This window comes from Crocodylus siamensis, chromosome 3, assembly GCF_052110815.1.
Source record: "Crocodylus siamensis isolate JL-2025a chromosome 3, ASM5211081v1, whole genome shotgun sequence".
NCBI lineage: Eukaryota > Metazoa > Chordata > Crocodylia > Crocodylidae > Crocodylus > Crocodylus siamensis.
This window is the reverse complement of record NC_143397.1, coordinates 92,189,914-92,217,788: the sequence shown is the minus strand read 5'-3', so window position 1 is coordinate 92,217,788 and position 27,875 is coordinate 92,189,914. Positions and strand designations below refer to the sequence as shown.

Genomic DNA, 27,875 nt, shown 5'->3' with positions numbered 1-27,875 from the left:
ATAAGGCCTAATGTGAAGTCCTGATCATTTTATTTTATACACAACCCAAACACATTTTAAAATAGACCCTATGTCAGGGAATTTCACCCTGTGATTTTTCACATGGTTCCCCCACTACCTGGTGCAGGTAATGGGCTGCCTCATTATTCTTTCAGACAGGGGTCTTCTGAGGATGGATCTGCATCATGCATTGCATTATTATTCTCAATAAGCAGGAATGGTGTAGATCCGCTAATAAGTAGTTCTACTGAGGCAGTATAATTTGGTGTTTCCAAGAAGCTGTGTTCATTTTCCAAGACAGCACAATCTAAAATGTTCCCAAGATCAGAAGGTGAGTAACAAGAGATCAGAAGGTGAGTAACAAGAGATTGCTCTGGGGAAAGTCCCTTCCTGCAAACAGGGACAAACAAACGAAAGCATAAGTTGGCTAGGTAGAGACATTCAAAAAGCTTTAGGCAGAATTGATCTAAGCTATGTGGTTTTCTCTAAGTGGCATAGTTTAGATCAGTAGCAAATGGAACCTTTGCCCAACCTGAGCTAGAGGGGGATGAGTAGAACAGAGCCCCCTCACTGCACAGGCCTGGCCTAGCTCCCCTCACTACCCCAGGCAGGGTAGCTGAGGGGGGTCCCACAAGCCAAGGTGGCTCTGTTCCACCCTCTCCCCTCCAGCTCTGGCAAGACAAGCTGGTAGCTCCATGCTCCTTGCTTCCCCTTCCCCCTCTCCCTCCCTTTTTGCTGACAGCCCCAGAGTTGTGGGGGGTGTTGAGCTGATGCAGGCAATCTTGATCCCCACCCGACTCACCAGTTGAACAACTGTTGGATTGGGGTGGAGCTTTAACTCATGGTGCTTTATGTAAAGTGCCGTGAGTTAGAGTGGGTGTCTGAATGTCTGTAAGCACCCTTAGACTGGGTTCCACCATTTTTAAGTTAGTTGATGTGTGCTGAACTTCTCATCTGTTATGGGTATAGAACAATTTCTGGTCACTTATACTGATAAAAGTATAATGTCTGTACCTGGCCATAATGGCCACAGCAGGCAGGCTGAGGACTCTACTGTTATATTAAATAATATTTTCATGCAGAGATTTTGCCTCATACAGATGTTCAGTTTCTCCTGGGAGAGTTGATGCTCTCTCAGGAGAAATCACAAGTGTTAAGGCTTTTTCTAAGGTAAAAAAGGCCACTGCAGGAGAAAAATAACCTGAGAACAACCAGGGTTAAATTACTTCCAAGAGAGTTTCTCCTGGGACAGGAAATGTGTCTATAACTGGCTTCTCTCAGAAAAGAACACATTCCTTCAGCTTCTCCTCCTCCTTTTCAAGGAAACGATGTGTCACTTGTGGGAATCTTTTGCTCCATACCATCCTTCACAATCCCCAGGCTGACCATGGGCAGTCTGAGTCAGCCAGTCAAAGCTGCCCTATGCACTGCTGCCACTGGGCAGACTAAGGAAGCCTGCAGAGCATGCTGAGATTGTTCTCAGTGCCTCTCCCCCTCCCCACAAGCTGCACAGTGTCAGCACTGCAAGCTCTTCATTTTTCAGGCCCTCAGCACTCAAATGTCTGTATATGTGGCTCTGGGTAAGTTTCTCTACACAGAGAGCAAATTTGGGAGAATTCTGTTAGGTTATCTAAATGTATGCATGCAGCCTCTGTTGATGTTTCAGGGCTTCTAGTTTTTTCTTGTTTACTATTAAGAATAAGCTTGTTGGTTAACTGGCTGAGTGAAAGTATAGAAGTTTGTTGCTGGACGGGCAAAAGACCCTACCTGCTTTTCGTGTGCATTTTCAGAACTTCAGTTTCAGTCTAAGCTCCTTGCTGCTGTTTTTCCTAAGTTGCTTGTGAGCATATTACTTTAATTAAGAGAGGAACACAACACACTTATTCAACTCAGTGGAATCTTAGGACTTCTCACTAGGTTGCTATTGAGATGGCAGAATAAACCATAAGTTTTTGGAAACTCAGCATTTCTAGTCTATTAACTTATCTTTGGTTCCACTTTCCTACAAAGAAACTTCATGTTTCTTTCTTCTGGTATTACAATGAAAGCAGAAAAATAAGCAAACAGCACGAAAAGGGACAAATAGAAATTTTCTAGTGTTGAGTCTTGTTCATCCAATTTAGGAATACATTGTTAATAACTACCAATGCCTTTGGATTCTGCTCTGGGCAGTGTTTGCACAGTTGAAATAAAGAGCTGAGGTAATTTGCATGAATCTTTATTTACTTGGATTCCTAAAAGTTATAGTAAAAAAAAAGAACTAGAATAAAAATTAGGTATGAATAGAGAACTTAAAAGGGATATTGAACTTCTTAAATGCATAGGACTCAGTTTTAAAAACAGCCTCTAATTCTGAGCCTGCAATTTCAGAAGCTCAGATGATAGCATTTAGAAATTTAACTAGCAAATCGACAGCCACTAATCAGATGCATTGGCTTCTAAATGCTGTCAATTGCACCTGGAATTGCGAGGCCACCCCTGCTGATTATGGACACAAAATTGCAAGCAATTAGAAACTGAGCTGAGATCCTTGTTTAAAAGTCCAGACAATAATATGAAATACTTTGTCATTTAAAAAATTGATATTTTAAAAGATTGCCAAAAAGCAGGTGATTATGACTACCATTATAGGTGAAATAGATGCAAGCTTAATGGGTAGATCCCATTATAAAGAACAGCAAGAATTACAAGTTTTTTCACTTTGCAGCTGTAACTTTAGAAGTCAGGGTAACTGCCCTCAGCAGTTCTTGACCCCACCCCCCTTCCAGTACTATTTTTGTTCTGTCAGCATCATCAATGAATGTGGCTACTGTACTATATAAGATAATTGTATTATATGTAAGATAAAACAAGGGGTATGCATCAGATTATAAATAACTTAATTTTACAAAAGAATTTTACATCTTAATCTTCTAGACTATCACTTTCACTTAGGCTCTGAAATAAAATTATGTTATTGTATTCCCTGATATAATTTAATAACTCACCCATAAGGAAATGTCAGGTCACATTTGCAACAATCCAGGGGCCATTAAGCCAGATTGGAAGGTCATTCTGTTTGAGCATTGTAAATGAACCTGTCCAACAAAGTTTGGTTTAGGGACAACCAAGGACTCATCATGTAGTCAATTTACCCAGCCCCCAGCAAAAGCAATGCCAAGGCTGTTACTGTTTGTCCCTTGAAGTTTGAAATGGGATCATACAATAGAGAAAAACATATCTTTTTTATCAAGGTTGGAAAGGAATTACATCTTAAAAAAATTTTTGGTTCATAAGGTTTACAAAATACAGACGACATGATGAAAATTAGATGCCTTACTGAAGTACTGTGATGATTAGTTCAAGACCTTGACAATTCTATGCATTTAATGTATTTTGTTCTCATGGACAGAAATATCAATAAATAGCAAAAGCTCTATAAGCAGGTAAAGAAGAAATATCTGATTTACCAACGAACCACTCCTGTTTTACATCAATATCATTCTATTCCTTTCACTGGAGTTGACACCAGCTTAATCCTGGAGTAATATAGCACAGAATCACACCCTGGGATTCAAATAGTATGTATCTAAATGCTAATTTTATTCTATTTTCTGTATCTGTTTCATATCAGAAATTCTTAAGGAAAGCAGAACTCATGTGACGCCCCAGTGCCTCTGCATGTGCTTTAATAGAAGTCTCTTAGCAGCACACTTGTGCATGTTACCATTATGATGTGTGTCTGTGTGTTTATTGACTACTCATTCTAGTAGAGGGCACCATTTTGACTGTATTGTTCACACTGTCCTAACAGTAATAAATAGCTTCCATTTTGGCCAGCGTTAAGACTGGGAACAAGAGCAATCAAGTTATGTTTGTGCCTTTCATGATATTTCTCATGAGCTGGCTTGGACCAAATCAAAAATCTCTGGGTGCGCCTACAAGAGAAACTCTACTGCGAAGCAGTATAGTTTACTGATCAGTAAGCCTGTTTGTCTACACATGTACATGTTTACTGCAAAGTAACCTTGCTAATCACAAGTAAATTTGCTACCTGCAAATGCAAGTAGCAAATTTAGTTGTGAGTAGTTACTGTGCAGTAGCACTCATTTAGATGCCTGACTGGGAGCAAATCTGTTCCTGGTCAGCCAGCTACCGGGAGGCAGGAGATTGCTCCCTGCCCCCGGGAGCTGCTTGCTACTGGGGTGGGCTCTGCCACTTGGGTGAGGACTATGTCTCCCTGCCTCAACAGCAAGGAGCTCTAAGCCTGTACTCTGATATCAATATTTATTCAGGTCTGAGTTATTCTAATAAGCTGTAAGTCTCCTCAGAGGAACAACATATTCTCTCATATGGGTTCAAATATTTTATTTTCCAGAGAAAAATAGAATAGTTACCTCTAAGAGAAAGCAAAAGCTGTTTTCCCCCGCTTTCTGCCCCATAGAAACCCTTGCTATTCGAGGATTTGTGATTTGCAGTTTTGAATATTTGTGGTGCACCCCGCCGACCCATGCTCTCTCCCCATGCAACATGATGACACTTTGTTACTGCGCTCTTGTGATACTTTTACATTCAGTACATTGCAGTATTTCAGCATTAATTCATACCTTTAATCAAGGCACCTAAAAGAAAAGCAAATTATAGTGCAATGAGTGCAGGGAGGATCCAGCCTGTTTATCTTAGCCTTTTATCGGTACAGCACAGTATTCGTGGATTTCCCCATTCGCGAGAATCTCTAGGACATAACCCCCGCAAATAACAAGGGTATCCTGTATGGTGTTAAGAAATTAGCTTTTCCTCCAGACACCAGCCACTCAAGGTGGCAGTTTTGGAACACCATATTTCTTTTCCTCTCCTCTAGAAATTGCTGCCTTTCAGGTTGGAAATCCCTAAGATCGCATGTATGATTGTGCAGTACAGTGCAATGGATTTGGTTCCCTGCACAAGATGGAGATACTAGGATCTCTTAGGAAACAACACATCATGCAGTAGTTGGTAATACTTAGTGATCTTTTACCCCACTAGTTTGACGTCTCAGCTCTGTTGACTGCTACTTCACCCTTAGTCTCTAGGAAGCTAAAGCAAGGGACCCACTAGGATTCCTGAAGAGGAAGATGTCTGTCTGTTTGCAAAGTGGAAACAAAGTGAATGTTAAAAAATTAATAAAAATGTGCTGTATATTGCTTAAATATTTTGGCATTGCCACTCGCACACATAAATTGCATAGGTGCCCATAGTCACTGTAATCGCATCACTATTAATATATAGCTTGATACAAGAAATGACCTAGTGTACTAAGGGAGTAGATTCTTAGCTGGTGTAAATTACTGACATTCCAGTAAAAGTGAGACAGCTTATACCAGCTCCATATATTTGCCCCCAAACTAATCTCCATAGCTCATTGTACTTTTTAACAAGGCAGTGACTGGATATAACAATGTGTATGTTCCCTCCCTTATTAACAGCAGTTGCAGCAGTAGCAGTACCACTTTATTGCTTTTGGATCCATCTTTTCCCTCTTCTATTTAATATTTCTAATGTTTACATTGTTTTTGTTTCATTAATGTTGGGTTAGCATTGCTATAAGCTAAGGGAGACATAAGACTTCAACATCACCTTTACTGAAGTCATTCTAATTTGTGTGCAACTCTATGACTGTGTGGGTCCTGTACTGATTGGAAGACCCCTAGCTCAAGAGTGTGGAAGGCATCCTACTGTCCTTTGCAGGTAAAGGAGAAAGTAACAAGGGAACCAGATGCCCCAGGAAAATGAAAGATTTTAGCTACCTAGCATTTGGGGCCATTTCTACATGTCCTTGTTGAAGGATCCCTTTAAGCGAATCCCTTTATCCCCAAATTGGGACAAAGGGAGCTTGCTTCTTGGATGGGGCACTTGAATAAAGGGAGAGCATGTTTGTTTCTTTTCAAGAGAATCACTTTATTGGAAAGCTAAACATAAGTTTGACTAGCATTCAGATCAGGAAATGGAAATGCAAAAACATACTTATGCCTAGGAGGATGGGTATAGGCCAGAGCCCAGAATCTCTGTCAATACAGTTCTTGGACAACCAAAGAACTGGAGCCAAAAGGAGAACATGGAACATCTTGTTAATATTTTCTTGCCACTTATCAGCAGGGATCCTGGTTTTCTGTGATTTAAAAAAATATCCCCAACTTTCAGATTAACAAAAGTAACCTAAAATTCACACTTTTTCATGATCAAAATGAAGCACCACTATATATAAATACTAGCCAATTGCCTGTCAAGAATGATGGGGGTATGGGAGTGGGGACAGAGTGGTGCCACCTGATGCCCCACACTGCTGCCGTTGTGTTTCTGGCCCATGCCCCCTCCATCCTCCCCATGTTCGGCTCCGTGCGCCCACTTCATCTGCTGCTGGCATTACCTCTGCACCCCGCTCCATCCCCTCCATTCCCTGCTGTCATGGCAGCACTCCCTGCCATCCCCCTGTGCCTCCGTGTCCAACCCCACCCCTGCTTCTCGTCTGGCCCCATTCCTCCTCCTCCCCCCTCCCTGCCCACCACATCAGGTCACCCATTTCCCCCCCTCTGTCCCCCTCTGTCTCCAAGAAGCAGGAATAGTCCGCCATGACAATGGGGGTTGGGGGGGTGGAGGAGATAAGGCCAGCCATGCTGGCCTCTCCGCCCTGAATTGTGGTGTCATTTCTAGGAGGAATCATTTTGCAGAAGCACTGTTAGTTCAAAAGTGATGTTTGGCAGAAAGGCAAAATGGGTCAGAGGGAAAGAGTAAATAGTTACCGGGCACTTCAGAAGCCACAGACCTACGTAAAAATGAGGATTTTGTATTGGAAAACTGACTAAACACTGATGGCTTGTGAATGACATTATAGTTCCTGCCAGCTAAAACTTTGGTGCTTCCCTTAAGCAATAATAAGAATGCCAAAGTGTAGGCCTCAGGCAGGGCTGGGAGGCATAAGGCCGACAGTCAAATGACTGTAACCAATCTGGAAGTATAATTATCTTCAAGAAATACACTGATCACAGTATTTTCTTTTTTTATTATGAAATTATAATGTTTAAGTACAAAATGGAGGAAATAGCTAGTTGTACATTTACCACTCATAATTGACATGGATAAGAGAATGACTGACAGTCAAAAAGCTCCCTAATTTCTGTACAGTTCTGTAATTCTTTTACAATTAAACAATAAGATAACACAACTGGCACATTTTATCCCAATTATTTTACACCTGACAGGATTTTATAAGGGACTGGGCCAAAGGCCAGTCTGAAAACTCCACTGGTGTCCAGGCTTCTGAAGCCATTTTATAATTTCCTGCGCGCTGTCAAGGCTGACAGTTCCAGACAGCTAGCATGTAACCATCATTTTACTTCAAAAAGTAAATGTTACTTAAAAAGTAAAAGTGATCCTGCTGGAGACCAGTGGCATCGCAAACATGCTTTGCCTTGCAGCCTTTCCTTCTGCCTGATCAAATTGTGTGTGTGTTTTTTGTACCTAGTTTCCTTCTAAATCAGTCCCTGTATTTGACATTTACAAACTAAAAATAAAGTGAGCTGAATCCCTAGTTAGCATCTAGTTATTAAAGATGATCTTTCATGTATAGTATTACCAGGACACATGGCCTGATTTACTATCCTAACATTTCCAATTTGGCCCTGAATAGGGAGCTGTGCTAGCAATGCTGCACCCTATGGTGAAATAGTGCCTAATCAGTATTTATGAATAGGGTTTTGGAAGTCACTAAAGAGCAAAGCTTTCACAATGGAGCCTGGAAGAGGTTTCACCTTCTTAAAACACAAATATTGCTGAGCTTTGGGAATCTATATGGCACATTAGGATTGAATAGCTTTCATTTTTTAAATTGCAGTTAAAAATGTGTAATGTAATACTGTCAGTAATTTAAATGGAGAGTACCTCTTTCTTTCAGCCATTAATGCTATTTGTTAAACTTTGTAATTACTATGCAAATGAGCTGCTGCACTTAAAAAATGGCAGTGCAGTCAGTACATCAGACAAAAATAGCTTGAAATTCAACCCGATACAAAAATAAGCTTTTTAAAAAAATACGAAAACCTGGGTTTACAAGATTGTATTTGGGGAAGAAAATAAAGACTTCTCAATGTTGACTGGTGACCTGCTAGGTTAATACTCTTCTCTGAGAGGGCCTTAAACTCTTGGGATTGAAAGGATGCTAATCTGTAGAACAGGGCTGTCCAACTGGCAGCCTATGAGTGGTTGACTCATAGCCTACAGGCTTTTACCACTTACTTCCAGCTCACTGTATTTCCTCCCACAGATCTGGACTCAACTATCCCAGTCTATTGCTACTTCCCTCCATTGCCTGCTCCTGCTTTCACTTCCTCTGTCCACTATGCCCACTCCTCCCCTCCCCCAGTGGTGCTGGAGGCCTCTGGGCTCCCTCTCCATCTTCCAGCTTCTGCTTCTTGACAGAACAGTGGCTGAGCTATGGTCTGTGGCCCAGCTGCAGGGCAGCCCATATCCCACAACTGCTCAGAAGTTGGACAGCTCTTGTCTAGAATATGTTGCGCTGGCTCATCCATGGGGACCTAACTTGAGGACCTTGAAGAATCAGACCTCTGAGGTATCTACTTTCAGTTCTTTGGTTATCACATAGAACCCTCCACCTGCAAGTGCAAATGGGAGAAGAATGAGTGGCTCAAAGTTCTAAAATGGCACATCACACTACAGTATTTGTGGAAGTTTAGGGTTGTGCAGGTCCACAAATGGGCTTATATTGGCACAGATGGGGTTATATATTTTTTTTCCTTTCTATGCTTAGAATTAATGACAGCCATGCCTGCACCTCAAGTATAGGTTATCAATCTTTTCACATGAGTGAATAGGTTGATAATGGGCAGCAACTGGAATAAGAGGCTAGGGGAATTTAGAACAGAATTTAACATAGTTGCATTTCTTGTGAAAGGCAAGGATCTTAGGGTGATATCATTTTTGGATCAACTGTATAATTGGAATAGCATTAAACAAGCTTTTGAATGCAAGACATTCTTCTTCAGGTCAGCATTCAAAAGCTTGTCTAACTCTATCCCAAATATATAGTTTTCCAATTAAAAAAATATCACCCATAATTTATAGACCATGTTTCTGGACCAAATTTTATGTTGTAGCCATGATGATCATATAATCATCATGGCTACAACATCACTCTTACACTACTGTTGCATTTTTTTAAGGGTGTCTGATTTGAGACAGTGCTGAGCCTCAAGGAACTCTTTAGATTTTGCTCTGTTGAATGTGTTGAGGAAAATGCTGTGGCTTCATACAGGCATTTGTTTTCTCCTGGGAGAAGCAAAAGGCGGAACACACCCTTTTCACAATCCCCACATTGTGCTGCAGGAGAACACAGTCTAACCATGGGCAGCCAGGGTCATCCAATCAGGGCTGCCCTAAGCACTGCTGCTATGTGTTGCTAGGCAGACTAAGAGAGACTACAGAACATGCTGAGATGTGGGCACAGGCCCCCCCCCACCTTTCCTCCCACCCCAATTTCTATGGCTGGACAGTGACAGTACTGCAAACTTTTTACTCTTCAAGGCCTCAATATGCAGCTCTATGTTAAGTTTTTCTACCCAGTGAACAAACCTGGGAGAGTTCTCCCAGATTTTTTGAATATGTGTACATAATCTATGGCTCTGGAAATTGTAGACAAGAAGCAGAAAGATATGTCCTTCTTAGAAATTGCACGTGTGTCACTTAGAACTGAATTGCCAAACAGCCTGGAAGAACCTATTCTTTAAGTCTAGGTAATTTAGGCTAGATCACTGTTATCTGCAAATGGATACAGTTGTACAAATTTTCATGGATCTAGATGATTTGTACCAGCTGAGGAGCTGGTCTCTAATTTATAAAGCTGTTAGATCAAAGTCTAAATTAGACCAAAATTATTACATGCACTCTTCCAACTGGGCATAATGTGTGGCCCTGGTTATTGCTGAGACTTTTTGGGGAAAGTTTTAAATAGTCTGGATAAACTCAAACAGTGGTAATCTCATTCCGAAATGAAAGGAATGTGTATGCTAATAGCTGTTGTGACAAATGCAAATAGAAATAGGTTCCAGCTGATATGAATTATAAGTTTTAGTGACATCTGTGAAACCCTATCTATTTATAGCAATGGAGGATCTGGCTGCTAGGTATGCATAAACTTTTCAACATATGTGCACACATGATTAAGCAGTTTGGCACATGCTAGTATACAAAACAGGGTAGAGTGGTGGTGGGACTGAGAGAGCTGTGCACACAGATGTATCACTAAAAAGACACAAAGGAATTAAATTGAAAGCTGCACCTGTATGTTAAGACAAATTTAACCCATGGCTTGGTAATTGGTAGGTTGAGTTTGATTTGATCAATTTATGACTTAAAAGGCAAAACATACCATATGGCATTAGGAAAATAATGTTTTGGTACTTGCATCTGAGGATAAAAGAATGTATCTGACTAGGGTTTATTGTCAGTTTTCGTTTTCTTTTTTAGACTCAACAGTTAGGTTGGATAATTGCCTGCCTGAAAAGCATCTCCATCCCCTCCTCCGCCCCAAAAAACTTTTTTACGCTAAGTTTTGCTAAGACTAGTGCTGGTCTCAGATGGTAGCTCTGCTGTAGACAAGGTCCTGCAGCCATGTGTGTATTAAATACCTTGGCTGCTATATTTCAAGAGACAGCTGAGGATCAACAGTTTCTAGGTCCTTAACTCCTTTAGATTGCTTTGAAAATGGGCTTAAACCTATTCTGAGGAGGTAGTAGCCTTTTGGGACTGTGGAGGTTGTATATTTTATTAGTAAAACTTTGTCAAATAGACCTTACTGTGCCCTAAATCTGTTAGTACAACTCATCAGCAAGATTGTTATGTCTGGAATCATCGGTAGAAGACATCATGGGCTTTCTTAAAGGTGTATGTAATTGAGCCTGGAAGATAATATCCTTAAGCTATGTTTGCATGCAAACATGCTTTTACACAACTGCATTTTCTGATGTATTTTTATTTTTGTTCAGGAATGCTGATTCTTTACTCAAGAGACAAAACATGGTTTATTACCTCATCAGTCCCCGTATGGTTATTGATGGCTTAATATCTTGGTTGCTGTGAAAGAAAATCTGGGTCTGGTTAATCTGGCATTTGGACTAGTATAAATCCATTGGGCCTGTGATCTCTGGAGCCTTATGGGTAGCACAGCCTGCCGGGTATATAGCCCCTCCCCTCAACTCACCTGCCACGACTTTGATGTTAAGGTACCAAGCAGGGGGTTCAGTGGAGATCTTTTTGGAAGGGCTCCCTGAAAATAGTGGTACTCATGGTCATTAGTTGCAAAGTTCCCTGGGGCTCCACCACCCCTACTCCCTGTCCACTCACCAACCGGATCAGTGATGGTGTGATGGTTGTTTCGACCCCAAGGGGCTTGCTTGCTGCCTGCTTTAGGTGGGGCTCCCCATGTCCAGGTGGGGCTCAGTTGACTTGGGTATTTCCGACTTTGATTCCTCACCTTCTTTCTCTCTCTAGTTCTTTGATTTTCCCTTTTTTCCCTTTCCCCTCTTTCTTCCTATTCTTTTGTTTTAAGTTAGAGGAAATATTCTCTTGGGGAGAGGAGGGACATGGAGCTGCCTCCTTTTCCCCAGCCTCCTTCAGGGGGCTCAAACATTGCCCCTTCTCTGCCTCCTGGAGGTTAGCTCAGATGCTTCCCTAGGTCTGCCTGCTGCAGGGAGCTGTAGTGCTTCCCTTGCTCTGTCTCCTACAGGGGGACTAAGTGCTCCCCCTGGCCTCCTTCCAGCAGGGGTATCAAAGATTTCCCCTTCCCTGGTTGCTGGTGCTGCTCTGTCTGTGCCGCTCCTCCTTGCTCTGGGAGCCTCAACACTTCTGGGGTGCTGCTCGCCTCCTCCCTCTTCCTCCAGCTCCCCCTCACTGCAGGGACCACCGGGGCTTTTAAACTTCCATGCGGTGGCTGGTACAGCCGCTGCGATTGGTCCAGATGTTCTCCATGCTGGGAACAGCTGATTAAACAGCCGGTGTAACGTCGGCTTGCGTGGCTCCGGCCGTGGTCTGGGTTCCCGTGCTGCCAGACTGAAGGGGGGTAAGTTTCCCCTGCAGGGGTTCTGTTCTGGGGTTTTGGGACCCGTGGAGCCCACCTCCGCCCCTCTGAACCCCTGTGGGGGTGTGTCACTGCCACAGGGCCTAATCTATGTTGCTGGGAATTTTTGGCTTGATTCTCTCAAATACCAGATGCTATATAAAGTGTTCAATAGCAGCTAGCTGCATAACTCCTTTGAAATCAATGGGAGTTAGGCAGATAGGAAGAGATGGGAACTACCTGACAAAGAGAAGGAAGAGCATCGTCACAGAAAGGGTCGCTGATGTAGTGAGGAGGGCTTTAAACTAGGTTTTCCAGGGAATGGAGACCAAAGCTCTGAGGTAAGTGGGGAAGTGGGTGGCCTGGAGGAAGTGTAAGCAGAAATGGGCAACAGGGGAGGTGTTCTCGTTCTTCCTGAGAAATCAGGGCCACTTACTTTAGGTGCCTGTACGTTAATGTTTGGAGCCCTGGAAACAAGCAGGAAGAATTGGAAGTCCTTCCAGAGCCATGGAATTATGACATAATTGGAATAACAGAGACTTGGTGTGATAGCTCGTATGACTGAAGCACTGTCATGGATTGGTATAAACTGTTCAGGAGGAACAGCCAGGGGACAAGAGAAAGAGAAATTGCGCTTTTTGTAAAAGAGTCGTATGATTGCTCAGGATTCCAATATGAAACCGGAGATAGGCCTGTTGAAAGTCTCTGGGTTAGGGCCGAAGGGGAGGAGCAATAAGGGTGATGTCACGGTGGGTGTCTGCTATAGACCATCAGACCAGGAGGATGTGGTGAATGAGACTTTCTTCAAACAGCTAGCAGAAGTTTCCCGATTACCAGCCCTGGTTCTCTTGGGGGACTTCAATCACCTCTGCTGGGGGGGGGGGGGGCAATACAGCACTGCACAGGCAATCCAGGAAGTTTTTGGAGAGTACTGGGGACAGCTTTCTGGTTCAAGTAATGGAGTGGTGAGCTAGGAACCAAGCTCTTCTTGACCTGCTGCTCACAAACAGGGAACAATTGGTGAGGAACGTAGTAGTGGATGGCAACTTGGGCAGCAGTAGCCACAAGGTGATTGAGTTCAGGATCCTAAGGAAAGAAAGGAACAGAAGAATAAGGACCCTGGACTTTAGAAAAGCAGATTTGGACTCACTTAGGCCAGGATCCCTGGGAAGCCAGTCTGGAGGGGAGAGGAGTCCAGGAAAGTGGACTGTACTTTAAAGAAGTACTGAGAGTGCAGAAACAAACCATCCCGATGTGCAGGAAGACTAGCAAGTATGGCAAAAGACCAGTTTGGCTTAGTCAGGAACTCTTCAGTGAGCTAAATCACAAAAAGGAAGCTTATAAGAAGTGGGAATTTAGACAAACAACTAGGCAGGAGTATAAGGGAATTGCTCAGGCATGCAGGGCTGAAATCGGGAAGACCAAAGCACGTTGCAGCTAGCAAAAGACATGAAGGGTAACAAGAAGGGTTTCTACAAGTATGTCAGTAACAAGAGAAGGATTGTGAAAAGTATGGGGAGGCAACCTAGTAAGAGAGAATGAAGAAAAGGCTAAAGTACTGAAGGCCTTTTTTATCTTGGTGTTCACAGGTGAGGTCAGCTGTCAGGCTACTGCACTGGGCAGCACAGTTTGGGGAGGAGGTGAGCAACCAACTGTGGCAAAAGAACAGGTTAGGGACTATTTAGAAAAGCTGAATGTGTACGAGTCCATGGGGCTAGATGGGATGCACTTGAGGATGCTGAGGAAGTTGGCTGTGATTGCAGAGCCACTGACCATTGTCTTTGAAAACTCATAACGATCAGAAGTCCCGGATGATTGGAAAAAGGGCAAATATAGTGTGCTTATTCAAGAAAGGGAAAAAGGAGGATCCAGGAAACTACAGACCAGTCAGCCTCACATCACTCTGGAAAAATCATGGAACGGGTCATCAAGCAATCCTTTTCTAAGCACTTGGAGGGGAAGAAGGTGATTAGGAACAGTCAGCATGGATTCACCAAGGGCAAGTCATGCCTGACCAAACAGATTCCCTTCTATAACGAGATGATTGGCTGTGGATGTAGGGAGACCAGTATATGTGGTATACCTTACATATCAAAGCAAGGCTTTTGATATAGTCTCCCACAACATATTCCAAGCTAAGCTAAGGAAGTATGAATTCGATGATTGGATTGTAAGGTGGGTAGAAAACTGGCTGGATCACTGGACTCGGATGGTAGTAGTCAATGGCTCGATGTCTGGATGGCAGCTAGTATCAAGTGGAGTGCCCCAGGAGTCAGTCCTGGGGCTGGTTTTGTTAAATATTTTCAGCAGTGACCTGGAAGATGGTGAAGAGTTCATCAAGTTTGCAGATAACACGAAGCTGGAGGGGAGTGGTAGATATGCTGGAGGGGTAGGGTTAGGATTCAGAGCAACATAGACAGATTGCACCAAAAGAAAACTCTTCTGAGGAGTTTTAGTTTGCTGCGCCTACAGCCCACAGAGCGGAGCGCTGGGCTGCATGCAGTTCAGGGGCTCTGCAGGAAGCCCTGCAAGCAGGCTCTGTCCAAGAAAATCAGCAAGCCTGAGCTTTTTTTTCCCCCCTGGAGCCTGCCTGACCTGCGCAGTGGCCTGGTGTCCCCTGGGACCGCCTGATCCAAGCACCTGTGGGTGAGTGCTGCGTGGCGTGGGGTGGGGGGGTGCCACTGCTGCAAAGGGAAGCACCAGCCCCCCCCCCCCCCCCCGCAGCCCAGGGACTGCTCCACCCACTGGCAGCTCACCCTCCCCTTCCTTCCCCACCACTGGAGAGGCATGCATGACACGGGGGTTTAATTGGTCCTAAATTGTAGTGGTGTTTTTAAAAACTATTTCATCTACACATGCCCTAGGAGGGTAGTAAAACACTGGAACCAGAGAGGCTGTTGTTTCTCCAACCTTGGAGCTTTTTAAAACCTGGCTAGACAAAGCTTTAGCCGGGATGATCTAGTTGTGGATGGTCCTATTTTGAGCAGAGGGTTGGACTAGATGACCTCCTGAAAACCCTTCCCACCTTAATATTCTATGATTCTAAGTGTTGAAAATCCCCCTGAGCATCTGTCTCATTTCTGGATGCCTAAATACTTTAAAGAGCATGTTCAGACAAGTGTGGACATGCAGTATGTAGAACACCACACGTGCAGGTGTTCCCCGTGCCGCTACTTTGAATGTTCTGGTTCCTCTGGACGTGCCCCAAAAGTCTGAACCTAAGGCTCCTTGAAACTTTTCAGGCAAGAAGCTTAGTGTTACTGAGAACATGGGCCTGTGCATAATGCTACTAGTGATTTACATCCATTGGGCACATTTACATGAGATGCTACATAGACACAGCATTGGTGGTCACAAACTATGATGCTGACACTTCTGCCCAGCAACAAGCTACTATGAAGTAGTTTGTTGCTACTGTGCAGTAGCATGTGAAAGAACCCGTGCGGTGTCAGGACTGCACAGGAATGCCAGTTACTTAGCAGTTGGGCACATGTGTAGGCCTGTGTGAAGCTTCAGTCCCTGATTTGATTCCGTGGAGATTCAGCCAGATTCGGTGGCCAAATCTTTGAATCTGTATCAAATCAGGAAATCCTTTAATCTCTCTGAATCAAATCAGAACCCTCTGAATCGATCTGGAAAGATTCAGAGGTTCAGACATAGACACAGCTTTAAATGTTTTTTCTACATACCTCTAGGTAGCAGGGGCTGATGAATGCTGTGATGCTGAGGCACATGGAGTGTCCCAAAGAAGCACGGGGGGGCTCCCCAATACGCTCAGTAGCAGGCCAGGAGGTGGATGAGAAACAATTCCGGTCCACTTCTAGGTCCACCAGGGAGCACGCTGGGGGGCCCCCCACAGCCCTTTGGCTTGGTGACTGGTGCCTCCTTTGTCTGGAGGGGCATCTGGGGTCCCCCTGCAACCAATCACTGAGCCAGGGGGAACACAGGAGGCCCCCAATGCACTCCCTGGCAGAGCTGGAAGTACTTCTGGTCCACTTCTGGGTTCATCACCAAGCACATAGAGGGCCCCCCTGCACTCCTGTGGGATGCTCCATCCGCCCCAGCATTGTAGCAATCATGAGCAGCATCTGGTACCTTGAGGTATGTAGAAAAAACTTTTAAAGTTGTGTCTGTGTCTGAATCACTGATGTGTTATCTGCACAACATTGTCCGTGTCCACTGGCTAAAAGAGGTAACTCACTAATAAACAATTACCCTACAGCTCAGGAACATTTTTCTTCTCATGAGTCTCCTTTATCGCATCCTCTGTTCAAAAGGACAATCCTAATATTTTGGTTAATATTGTAGTGCAAAAATTACTGGCATAATTGTACAAGATTTTAATATTTGTGTTAGCATAGAGAAATGAATAGCAATATGCGGCTATATGATTAAGTCCCCCCCCAAGTAATCTACTATCTGTCAAAATATCGGTGATCTATCTACAGAACAGCTAGTACAACAGTTTGTCATCTATAATTGTTTTCAGACTAGCTTGGTACACCTCTTAAAAAAAAGAAAGAAAAGACTGCAGAACAATTTTTTATTATATGCCGTACACATGTTATTTAGCAGTCTAGTCGGGACTGATGTAACTGTTAGAGGCTGGAATAAGATCACATGGATTCATTTCTGTACAGTTCTGTACTACTGCCTCTTGAAAGTTATAACTGCTACATATGATTGATTCAATTCATGGTAAAAAAATCAAGAAAACAAAGAGCACATCTATTATACCACACAGTCCATTATACTACTTGCTACCTTACCTTGTTACTATATTGTGCAATCACAGAAATCATGTGTTTTATTCAAATATTTTTCTTACTGTAGCCTGTAATGCAGCACAGTTTGGAGTTTGAGGCCTAACAAGGAATACAAAACATAGACAGTTGTGTACTTTATATTACATTGTACAGCTTATATTGTTTTATATTTCCCTTTAAAGACCTTGAAGTGACCTTTTACTGCCCTATTCGCTGACGCAAGTAAAACGTTAGGAAAGCTGAATGCATATATGTGTGTGTGTGTGTGTGATAAATATGTGAGTGTGTGTGTGTGTATATGTATATGTATATATATGTATATGTATTTATATGTGTGTGTCTACAAACATACAGGCTCACATATGTGTATATATGTGTGCATATATGTGTGTATTTATGACTACATGAAAGTGTTTCAGAAAGTAACAGCAAAATGGCTGTCACTTCTCTGTCTGTGACAAAGTGAGAAACTGTAAAGCTGCAGGGAACACTAGTGGCACTGTCTTATGCACTCATTGTTTATGACTATACAGATAAGTGTTGTGGTCTAGTAAATGATTATTGCACACACAATTGTTTTATTTCAAAATTGTTGTTACTTTCCAAAACACTCCTATACATCCTTGTGTGTGTTTGAATGTATATACACGCAAACACATTTTAAATGTATATATTTACACACAAGCCAGACACTCTGACACCATGTTAGTAAGCATGTAGCTCTTCACTGCTCCTCCTGCTTCGTAACATTCACTGTCCATTGCATAAATAATTTGTGTGCGTGTGCCATTCTAGATAATACTAAAAATATTATTCTGGAAGCATGACAATTTTTTTTTGTTGCAAATATGGCATAACATATGAAGAGGAAATCAGTCTTCAGTTTTTCCCTCTGTAAGCTGGTTTATTAATTTAGTATGACTTGTTCTAAGGGGGAGTCATTTTCTGCTAACCTTTAGATCACTTTTCCTGTTTTATATTAATTTGCTCTTGAATTCACCAAGGAAAAATAGGATGAGGAATGTTTTTTATTATTATTACAGAGGTTTTGTAGCAGAGAGTTCAACAATAATTGTGCTCACTACACAGTTTATTTGCTTAAGCATGTGCATAAGTAACCCAAGGTAGATGAATTCTATTAAAATATGCTTTGAACTGTATTATTGATTGGAATTTGACCCCCCCGAATAGCCACTAGCATATGCTCTGGGTCTGACTTACCTGCTTGTTCCCTTTAAGTTCTGTTATGGGAAGAGTAGTGACTGTAAAGGCCTCCCGCCATATAAGTCTAGTGTAGGGAAACACTCTACTTATTTTTAATGGAGGACCAACTCTTTCTTCTAGTATGTACCACACGTGCAAACCTAACTGACTATGCCACCTGAAGAGTGATGTAGCAGCAAGAATGTTAATTTAGCCAAGTCCTATTTTGAAAGTCCTCAGACTGCTATGGTGCTGCATTGGAGTGCTGGGGTCCTTGCAAGAGTAGTTTCTTGCATTTACCATGTCCAGCTGGGCTTTCCTGCATGGCAAAAATCAGCCTTCTGTGCCCCGAAGCCATTTCTCCTTATTTTACTAGTGAAAAGGTTCATTATTCTGAGACATGCTGAGCACCTTCAGTTCCTGTTGGAGTCGAAGGGGAATCATGGTCACGTTGCACTCCTTGCCTTGTAGAGACAGCACAGTTACATCATTTGTGGTACTAATAGATTCTTAGATTTATAGATGTTAGGGTCGGAAGGGACCGCAATAGTCAGATGACTCCAGCTAATATGGCTTCCACCCTTGTAACAGCTGAGTGTTTCCCAGTACTTATGGATGTATCTCCCCAGTTCCCCTGTGTGGTAAGAAAGTGCCATTATCCTGTTTTACAGAAGGGGACTGAGAGCCAGAGAAGTTAAATGATCTGCCCAAAGTTACACAGGAAGTCTGTAGCACACTAAGGAATTGAATTTGGGTCTTTCCAATATTGGAGTACTTATTTAAACCACAGAACCACCTTCCTTCTTCTGGGAAGCTGGATTCCACTCAGCCAATAAGGGTTTTTCTTACTGATAATTTAAGAAATAGAACAGAAGCAGAATTTTGATAATAAGATTTCCAATCTTAGCTTGTATATTGGTGATAAGCCTTCAGGTTGGACATAATCTAGCAGGAAATTGGTGTGATAAGTAAGCATATAGAGTAAGGGTGGGAAAAGTCCAGCCCATGGTCCTAATCTGGCCCTTGGTAGACTCCATTTCCCAGAAGCCTCTGCCCATGTTGGTGTGACTGGTTACTATGGCAGTGGAGCTGTGGCAGCAGGGGGCCAGGGTTTCCATGGAGACCGGCCCCAGCAGCACTGGCAGGGTGCACAGCTGGGCAGGGAGCTGCTCTGGGGCCTGGACAGCATGGTCTGGAGCTGGGACAGAACTGTGATCTGCTGCCCGCATGCCCCAGGGAGGGGCAGGAAGGCAGTGGATTGCAGCTCTGCCCTGGTTCTGGACCATGCTGTCACCACTGCAAGATCCAGGCCCTGCCCAGCAGCATGGCCTGCCGGGCTGCTGGATGGCCAGTCTCCAAGCCTGTTGCTGCAGGGATCTCCATGGAAACCAATAGCAGTAAGGCAGGCAGGGCTGCTGGGAAATGGAGTCTGGTTGCTGGCTAGATCTGCCACTTTGCCCGCTCCTGATATAGAGGGACGTGATCTCATAGAGCATAAGGGTTCCAACCCCTATGAAACTTTCTCAGCTCGGCTGCTGGCCTGCTGGTTTATCTTTTGGCAAGGTGCTTCAAGTCCCTGCACAGGAATTCCAGGGTGCTCATATGCATGTGCAAAGCAGAGCACCCCTGGGTTCCCTTGCTGTGGCAACATTAAATATTTACCCTGGGAATTCCCTTGCAGAGGACTCTGGGGCCTGGTCCTGCAGGAAAATGGCCCCCAGTGCCTGGCCTCAACCTAGAAAACTCAAGTGGGTTTCCTTGCTCTGCAGTGTGAAACACACACCCAAGAATCCCCTGCACAGGAATTCCCAGGGCATGCATTTAATGTTTCTGGGGTCAGGGCCAGGCATCCATGGCTGTTGTCCCACAAGATTGGCCTCTTGAAATCCAAGGAGTGGTAGAGACCCACTCCTGCAGGACAACAGCCTCAAGTGACATCTGTACTTGCCAATCAATTGGGTCAGCTGTGCCAGGACACATCCTGACACAGCTAAACACATGACAAAAACACTGACTGTAGCCTGAGCTCTTCATCGATAAAATTCAATAAAAAGTATGGAACACCTCTGTGAAGTCCTTTGAGATCTGCTGATGAATATGGCTATGTAAGGGCATGTCCCAAGTGAAAAGAGGCATTAAGACAACTGAAATTCAGGCTTTTATTTTGTGGATTCACAACATCATTTTTACAGAGTCCATGAAACATTACTGCCACTGTTGTATGTGCTTAGTTCTCATGGAAATCTTTTGTGCAGCTGCACAAGAGGTAGCTTGCAAATGTTGGGGCAGAGGCCTTATTTGTCCTATGTATTTGTACACGATGTGGCCTAAGGAATATCTGGTCACATAACTGGGACTCCTTAGTGCTAATACAGTATAAATAATAAATAACCAATTTCTCCATGCTGCCCTGCCAGCCTCCTTCAATCCTGACCTTCCTGGATCACCTATAGTGATGAGGTAGTTGTTTCTTGTTCATTCAGTCTTTGGTCTTTCTGTCAAGTTTGCCAAAGAAGTTTACAGTTACAGTCACTTTTGTGTGTCTGATATGAACAGCTGCTAAAAATATGACTGAAATTACCAAGCAAATTTTACATGAGACACTTGATTGCTGTTATCGTTAATTAACCTTTGTTAAAAGGTAGCAGCTGGGGGCTGCAGCTGCAAGCAGGTTGGGGCTCTGTTGTGCTAAGACCTGTTTAGACATATAATAAAAGCCAGTCCCTGCTGAAAAGAGCTTACAATTAACCACCAAATGATGCCTATTCCCTACCATCTTTGGATGAGTGTGATCAATTCTCTCATCCTTTAAGAGAAGAACTTCACCATTCTAACTCAGACAACAAAAATTCTGAGGATAGGCAGTAGTATGGGGAAAAAAATCCAAAACACACGGTTATACTTGGCCCATATCAGTGTGGTGTGTATTAATTACAATTGGCATTTTTGAGCTTCCTGCTGGCACAGGCCATCTTGCTGAGACATGACACTGATGCCACTAGCAGCACGTCACAGATTGTAAACCAGTTTTCAATCTGCTGTAACACTGGTTTTACATTAAAAAGATAGATGTCATCTTTAATATTTAAACAGTTGTTTAATTTTTAACACTGTTCTTCTTTATTATTGTTCAAGCAGCATTAAAGAAGAACGGAGACTCCCCCCACACTCCTTGGTTTCTAACATAGAGCTGCATACTGCCAGACAAGCTGTATGATGCTTAAGTGGAACTCGTATATATCAGCTTTCCACCAAGAGTTGTACGTATTAATAACATTCACTGTTTCATAGTGACAATTGCAGTGAAGCCCATGAAAGGGGCCTTCAGGGTTATGGGCAATTTCATTTCCCTTTTGAAATACCAAGCACTTCAGTTTTATCTTCCTTCTCCTTCTCACTGAGTTTTGTGTTTCATCCCCTCCTAGAACACAACCTGTCCCAGACAATATGATTACAGCTCAATCCATTTAAGGTTCATAGTTTATTTTTTATTCTATAATTTGTATCCCATTTTTCTGTTCTGTTCTAATTACTATTAAGTTATCGAATAGTGGTTATGATAGCAATAAGTTGAGCCAGATCTTCAGCTAGTTTAAACTAGCCTCACTCTGCTACAGTCAGTGGAATTTACTGATTTATACAAGCTGAGAATTGGGCTCTAAATTGAGAAGTAGGGGTGGGTGTTCAAGAAAAGGGACGTTCTTCGTTCCTTTATTTCATGCAATAGAAATTAAAGACAGTGTATCAGTGTTCATTTACAGAAGAACTGTGTGCTACATCCACACTAAAGTAGTGCAAGGCAGATGCTGTGCACAGAGTGATGTGGGCAGTGCTAGACCGCATCTTCACACAGGCCTAGTAAAGCCCATAGTAGAAGTTAAGATGCAGAATGTGGAGGAAGAGCCACCTGAATTTTGTCCCACCACCGCCAACAAAGCACAGAGGAAAATATGTAGATTAAAGCTGTCAGAGGCCATTTTCATATTAGAATGCAATATAAAATAATATTGGAATGCAATACACATTACATTGGCAGTGCCTGAAGGCAGGGGCGGAAAGGATAGGTCTGAGTACAATGCAAAACAAAAGATCAACAAAATATGCAAAACAAATGATCAATAAAACATAAACCTCATGAAGTAGGACTCCTTATCCCAGTGAGGTTAATGTAGATATATGCATAAAGAATTGTAAACAGTAGATTAATGCATAATATTGGGAAAAAATCCAGTTGTTTACAACTATCTCAAAACTATTGTAGAGCAATGTTCTATTCTACTGCTCCATCATAATGCAGCTTGGAGTATTATCCTGTATGCACAGGCTCTCACAAGGAGGGCCGTTCTAACATGAACACACAGCTAGGCACTAATGATTATGCATTAGCCTTTGTTTTGGAGCTTTGTATATTTGTGTGGTGCCAGGTATCTTCCTATATATTGGGTTCTCATGGCAATGTGGCTGCTATAACCACATATTTTTGTGGCTAGCAACACACTCCTATTTACCTCTATGCTGTACTCAACTTAGTCATCAAATGTACTTAACCTGGTCTCATCCTGATGAGACTGGATGCCCACCAAATTTAGTTACCATTATTAGACTTCTCCACAATGACAAAACAGCAACTGTCTTAAGCAATGGCTTGGAAATGGAATCCTTCACTATTAGAATTGAAGACAAATGCGCATGTGTGATTGAACCAACTCTCTTCCATCTATATCACAGCTATTCAACATCTCATTACTGATACGCTTTTATCTGAAATCATCATCTAGTACCAAATGGACAGTAATCTCTTTAACATCAACTGGTTATGTTCCAAATACTAGGTAATCAACACCTTCATTATTTATTGTCAATATACGGACAACTATTCTGTGCTTGCCTACTCTGTTAAAGTGCAACATGTCACTCTCGATTCCTTCTGTGAAGCCTATGAACCTTTTACAATTAAAAGACAATTCTTGGAGAATGTTGAGTATTTCCCTAACCTGGGTAACCATTTTTCCTAAGAAGTGCATATAGATGACAATATCCAATACCAGATAAAATTTGCTAGTGCTGCCTTTGGATGTCTCTGAAATTGTGTCTTTGAAGATCATGACATCAGGGCTCAAACCAGGCTGTCTACCAGGCTGTTGTCATCCCTATCCTATTTTGTGGGTGTGTAGCTTGGACAATATATCAGAAATACCCACAACTTTGAATTGTGACCATCAGTGATATCTTTGGAAAATCCTCCGTACCAACTGGCAGGACAGAAGAACAAAACCCAGCATTCTGGCTCAAGCAAACACCACCAGCATTGAAACCATGTTTATATGGCACCAGCTGTGTTGGATAGGACAACCAGCTGCCTGATAACTGGCTCCCAAAACAGGTTCTATACTCCCAACTCACCAATGGTCACCATACTAGTGTTGGGCAAAAGAAGAAAGGACACCTTGAAGGCCAATTTGAAAAAATACAATATTAATATCAACATGTGGAAGATTCAAATATCATATTGTCCCCTTTGGCATCATGAAGTACAAGGCATTGATCATTTAAAAAAAACTCCCATCACTATGGATGCAGATAAGTGAGAGACAAAGGGAAAGAGCTGAGATCCAAAATCATGAGGAGCTACTCCTTCTTCCTGGGTCTGTTTGCCGTATCTGCAGTCAAAAATGTGGCACTTGGATCATCTTCTTCAGTCATCAATGGACACACAGACCACTTCCTTATTTACTGGAAGATTGTCATCCTCATATTGAGGGACTGCTGATGCCAACCCAACCTGGGTATTTGTGGCATTGTATTGCAAGAGTGGTGAGTTTTCCTTTCTGAAAATGTAATATGCATGGGTTTTTTGTATACATCCCTTTTTTTTTCTTGACTCCCTCTACATGTTTAGGTTCACGCTGTGGTTTCCATTGGCCATGACTGAGACAAAAATGGTGAAGGACATTAGCATCCAGAGCCAGCTAGTTTCTACCTCAGCTGTATTTGCAGCAGCTTCTGTGGTAGATATAACTTGTATGGTGATATTTCTTCTGAGGATAGGATGCACTAGTTAGATATAGCAAATAGCAATTGCAACCTAAGTCTTTTATGAATGTGTGTGTGTATGGGAAAATGACTGTAAGTTTATTACATGCTGGTGTACTATGTTTTTCACTTAGATTTTTTACCTCTTCATATTTTGGGACAATCAGAACTAGGAAAATAATTGCTTCATGGAATCTTTCCTCAGTAAGTCTGAGTGATTTGTTTTATTCCCCAAATAGCCTGTAATTTTGCTGACCCCAAGGTATGCCTTTCACTAACTCAGAAAACAATTGATTAGTTAGACATGGGAGATCTGCTGCTTCTTATATTTAAATCAATAGCAAAATTCCTTTAGGCTTCAGTAGAAGCAAGATGTGGCTCACAAGACTTATTTCTCTGGTCTGAAAGCATTACTGGATATATACAGCATTTTCCTTTCTCTAGTATCATGTCCTAATACACAGGTCTCATTTTATTCTCTTCTTTTCACCTGTACAAACAAACAATCATTAGCTGGATTGCAGAACACACAAACTTCTTTGGCCTAACATTTAATTAACACTCCCTCTTGGGTTGTTAAATGGTTAGGTTGTACCTTTGTTGAAGCAGACCTCTTTAGCACAGGAACTGGAAAGGCCATCCAAGAAGCTTACTAAATTACTGCTAGAGAACGTGTGAAAGGGAAGGAGACATGTTTGGCTGACAGCAGAAAAGCAGAACTCCAAGAGAAAATAAAATCAAATGAAATGCTCAAAGTAAAATGAGTGATGGACAAATCCATTAAGGCAGCTTGGGCCTTTCAGTTAACTGGGTGTGAAGAAAATTTGGTATTACCAATGCCCTAAAACCCTGCTGTCTCCTCTCTCCATCTTGTTTTTTTTTCTCCTCCTCATTTTCCCCTTCCAGCTTCCATCTTCTTACCCACTGGATGCTGACAGATGTGTAATTCCCCTCTGTACTGCATGGTATTTTACAGGAAGCGCTGTGAGTTACAGGAACACCTCCCCCAACCCAACATACATTCTCTGTTGGGTTCAGGAGGGTAGGGGATTCAGTTTCACTTGGAACCAGCTGTCTGTCTGCAACCTCTCTCCCCTATCCCCATCTCCCCTCCCAGCTCCGGTGCTGTCTTCAGAAGGGAGAGATGGAAAGGAGGGCAGGGAGCTTGGCCAGGGGGTTGCCTGGCCTGTGCTGTAGGGGATGGGGTAGATTGAAGCCCCCTCACCTTGGGGGCAGCCCAATCCATCTGCCCTCCCACCCTCCAGTGCAGATCAGGCAAACCACAAACGAAGCTCCCTTCCCTTCCTTCTCTCCCTTCCCATCCTGAAGACAGCATTGGGGGCAGAGCTGGGTTGCATGAGCCCAGCCCTGCTCCCAGGCAGGCACTGACAGAAGTTAATAAAGGCAGTCTGTTCTGGAGTGCCTTCATCTATTACCCTCATGTAATAAAGGTTTATTTGTTGCACTATTGAACACTTTTAAAGTGCTTTCCAGCTATGCACTTCTGTCAGGGCACAGCTGTAGAGTGCTTGCAGGGCACAACATGTCACTTCTGTCAGCATCCAGTCTCTCTGTTTCCCATCAAAAGTATCTTTTCGTTTTGATATCTGGGCAGGGCTGATCAGAACTCTTTTTTCCCTTCTTGGTCATGGGCTAGGGACCAGGAGCCTGAATCTCGTTCCACCCTCATCCTGCCAAAAGGAAGCAACATTTTGCATGTTGCTGTCCCTGCTGGACAACTGCCAGTTGCACACAGAACTGTTGATAAGTAGTGCTTGAGCGGCTTTGCTGGGAAGAGGGAAACAAGAATCAGAAGGCTCAATAACGGAGGACAGAGGGCTGAGCTATGTTGTCTTCCATTCCACTAACTGCTGTCTCCTTTCTTCCACCTCCATAAAGCCTAAATTTGGGAGGGAGACATTCTTATCCTGCCCAGCCAGAAGTAGAATAGGTATCTGCCTCTCTATTTGTACAACCATGACAGAAACCAGTATGGAGATATTTCATGAAGAACCAACAGGAAACTTCTGGGAGGACATAGTAGAAAAACAATTATTTACATAAATGTTAACACTTATAAGGAGACCTAATTAATTTAACCCTCTACTCTACTGAGCCCCTTTGTTGTTTAATTTTTACTTCTCTTTAGCCATACTCCTGTAACATGTCTGGTGCTAAGGGAGTTACTCTTTTTTGTGTACACTAAATAGAATATGGTCTTGTGAGGAAAACTCTGCTCTCCTGGGCTCCAGTATGTATTGTCTAGTCTAAAATGTGTAGAAACTTATTTTTTTGCTTTTTTTTGTTGGTTTCTTTAATAAGCTATCTCATGGAGCATCTCTTTCAGTTCCAAACAGGCATACACTCCATCTAGGCCTTTGTGCATAACAGGGGCTTGATCATGGGTGAGCTAGTCTGGATAAAATTGGACTTGCAGAACCCTATGCCTAGATCAGAGGTGGCCAAGCTGTGGCACAAATGTCATAGGCAGCCGCTGTACACAGCATGCAGCAGGCTGGGGAGTGGGTAGGTAGCACAGAGGCAACTGGGCCAGAAACGGAAAGTAGAGTTAAAGATTGGGGATGGGAAGGAGATCAGAGTGGCACTCAGGCAGGGTTCAGGGCTAATATGTGGCACACCTGCCAAAAAGGTTGGCTCACTGGCCTAGATCTCAGGCTGAGTCTGAAAAGTTCATAACTCTGATTGAAATGTAGTATGTAGGAGGTATTAGCCTATTTCAAATCTGGTGCAGAGCCCACAAGGACAAAAAAACCTCTTGTCTGTCCAATGAAGGCCACTTGTCCTGAGGATAATGAGACCCATCCACCTGTGGCCACCAACAGCAAGAGGCAGAAGGACACCAGGGAAGTTGAGGTTGTTTTGGGTTCTTTCAAGCCCACTAGCTGAAGAATTGGCTGTAGATATGAGCCCAGAGTAGCCTTGCTGGTAAACTTTTGTCTCTAGAGCATGTTAGCTGGCACACGTGGTTGGGGTGTGGTCCTCTGTTCCCTAAAACATCACAGCACCACAGCGTTAATAAGCCCTTGAAATCCTGCCCCTTTAGTGAGGGAATGAGGAAAAAGGAACACGGAATTTAAGAGTGATAGATCTGGACCCCTGATAGTAAGTCAGGCATAAGAAACACAGGCTTCTTTCTCTATGCTGCCACGTCTAGAGGTGAGGATCTAGAGGTAAACAGCAAAGATGATAAAGGGGTTAGAAAGCAAGGTATACAGAGAAAAGGTGGAAAAACTAGGTATGTTCACTTTGGAAAAAAGGTTATAAAGGTGATAAAATAGCTGTTTTAAAATATTTAAAAGGCTGTTATAAAGAAGAGGGAGAATAGATATTCTCCCTTGCTGCATTGGGCAGGGTGTGAAGCAATTGGTTTAAACTGTAACAGTACGCGTTTAGATTGAATCTCAGAAAAAAAACTGTCTAGGCAATTTGTGGAATATTTTTATTAGTGAATTTCAAGAGGCTGGGATAGTATGGGAAGAGCATTTGTGCTGGGGTTTGACCAAATGATCCTTAAGGTTTCTTTCATGAATACCTGGACTTTTTCTGGTCCCTTCCAGAAAGAAATAAGATGAAATACTGTGAAAAGTACTGTCTATGGCATTGTATTGTATTGTACTGTGTCTGTGGCAGTTCCAGCACATGAAAAACAGGCATGTTGGAATTCAATCTCTGGAGAGCTCAGGGAGTCTTCACTAGAAAAATGCAGAACTTATCCAAATCAAACCTTTTTGAAAATTATAGACCTCACTTCTCGTATCTAGCTTCAG

The 27,875-nt window shown here is 42.8% G+C and overlaps 1 long non-coding RNA gene across 3 annotated transcripts in view; it reads left to right on the top strand.

Annotated features, from left to right (window-relative positions):
• Nucleotides 1–1,490: 1,490 nt before the first annotated feature.
• The window catches only part of LOC149868539 (uncharacterized), a 126,113-nt gene continuing 99,728 nt past the window's right edge, over nucleotides 1,491–27,875 (top strand). For 2 of the 3 annotated variants that reach the window (XR_016441003.1, XR_016441005.1), the window contains exon 1: nucleotides 1,498–1,580. This is a non-coding gene — a long non-coding RNA (uncharacterized LOC149868539). Of the gene's footprint in view, nucleotides 1,581–21,192; nucleotides 21,315–27,875 lie in introns of all 3 variants that reach the window. The other variant, XR_016441004.1, reaches the window with a different exon arrangement.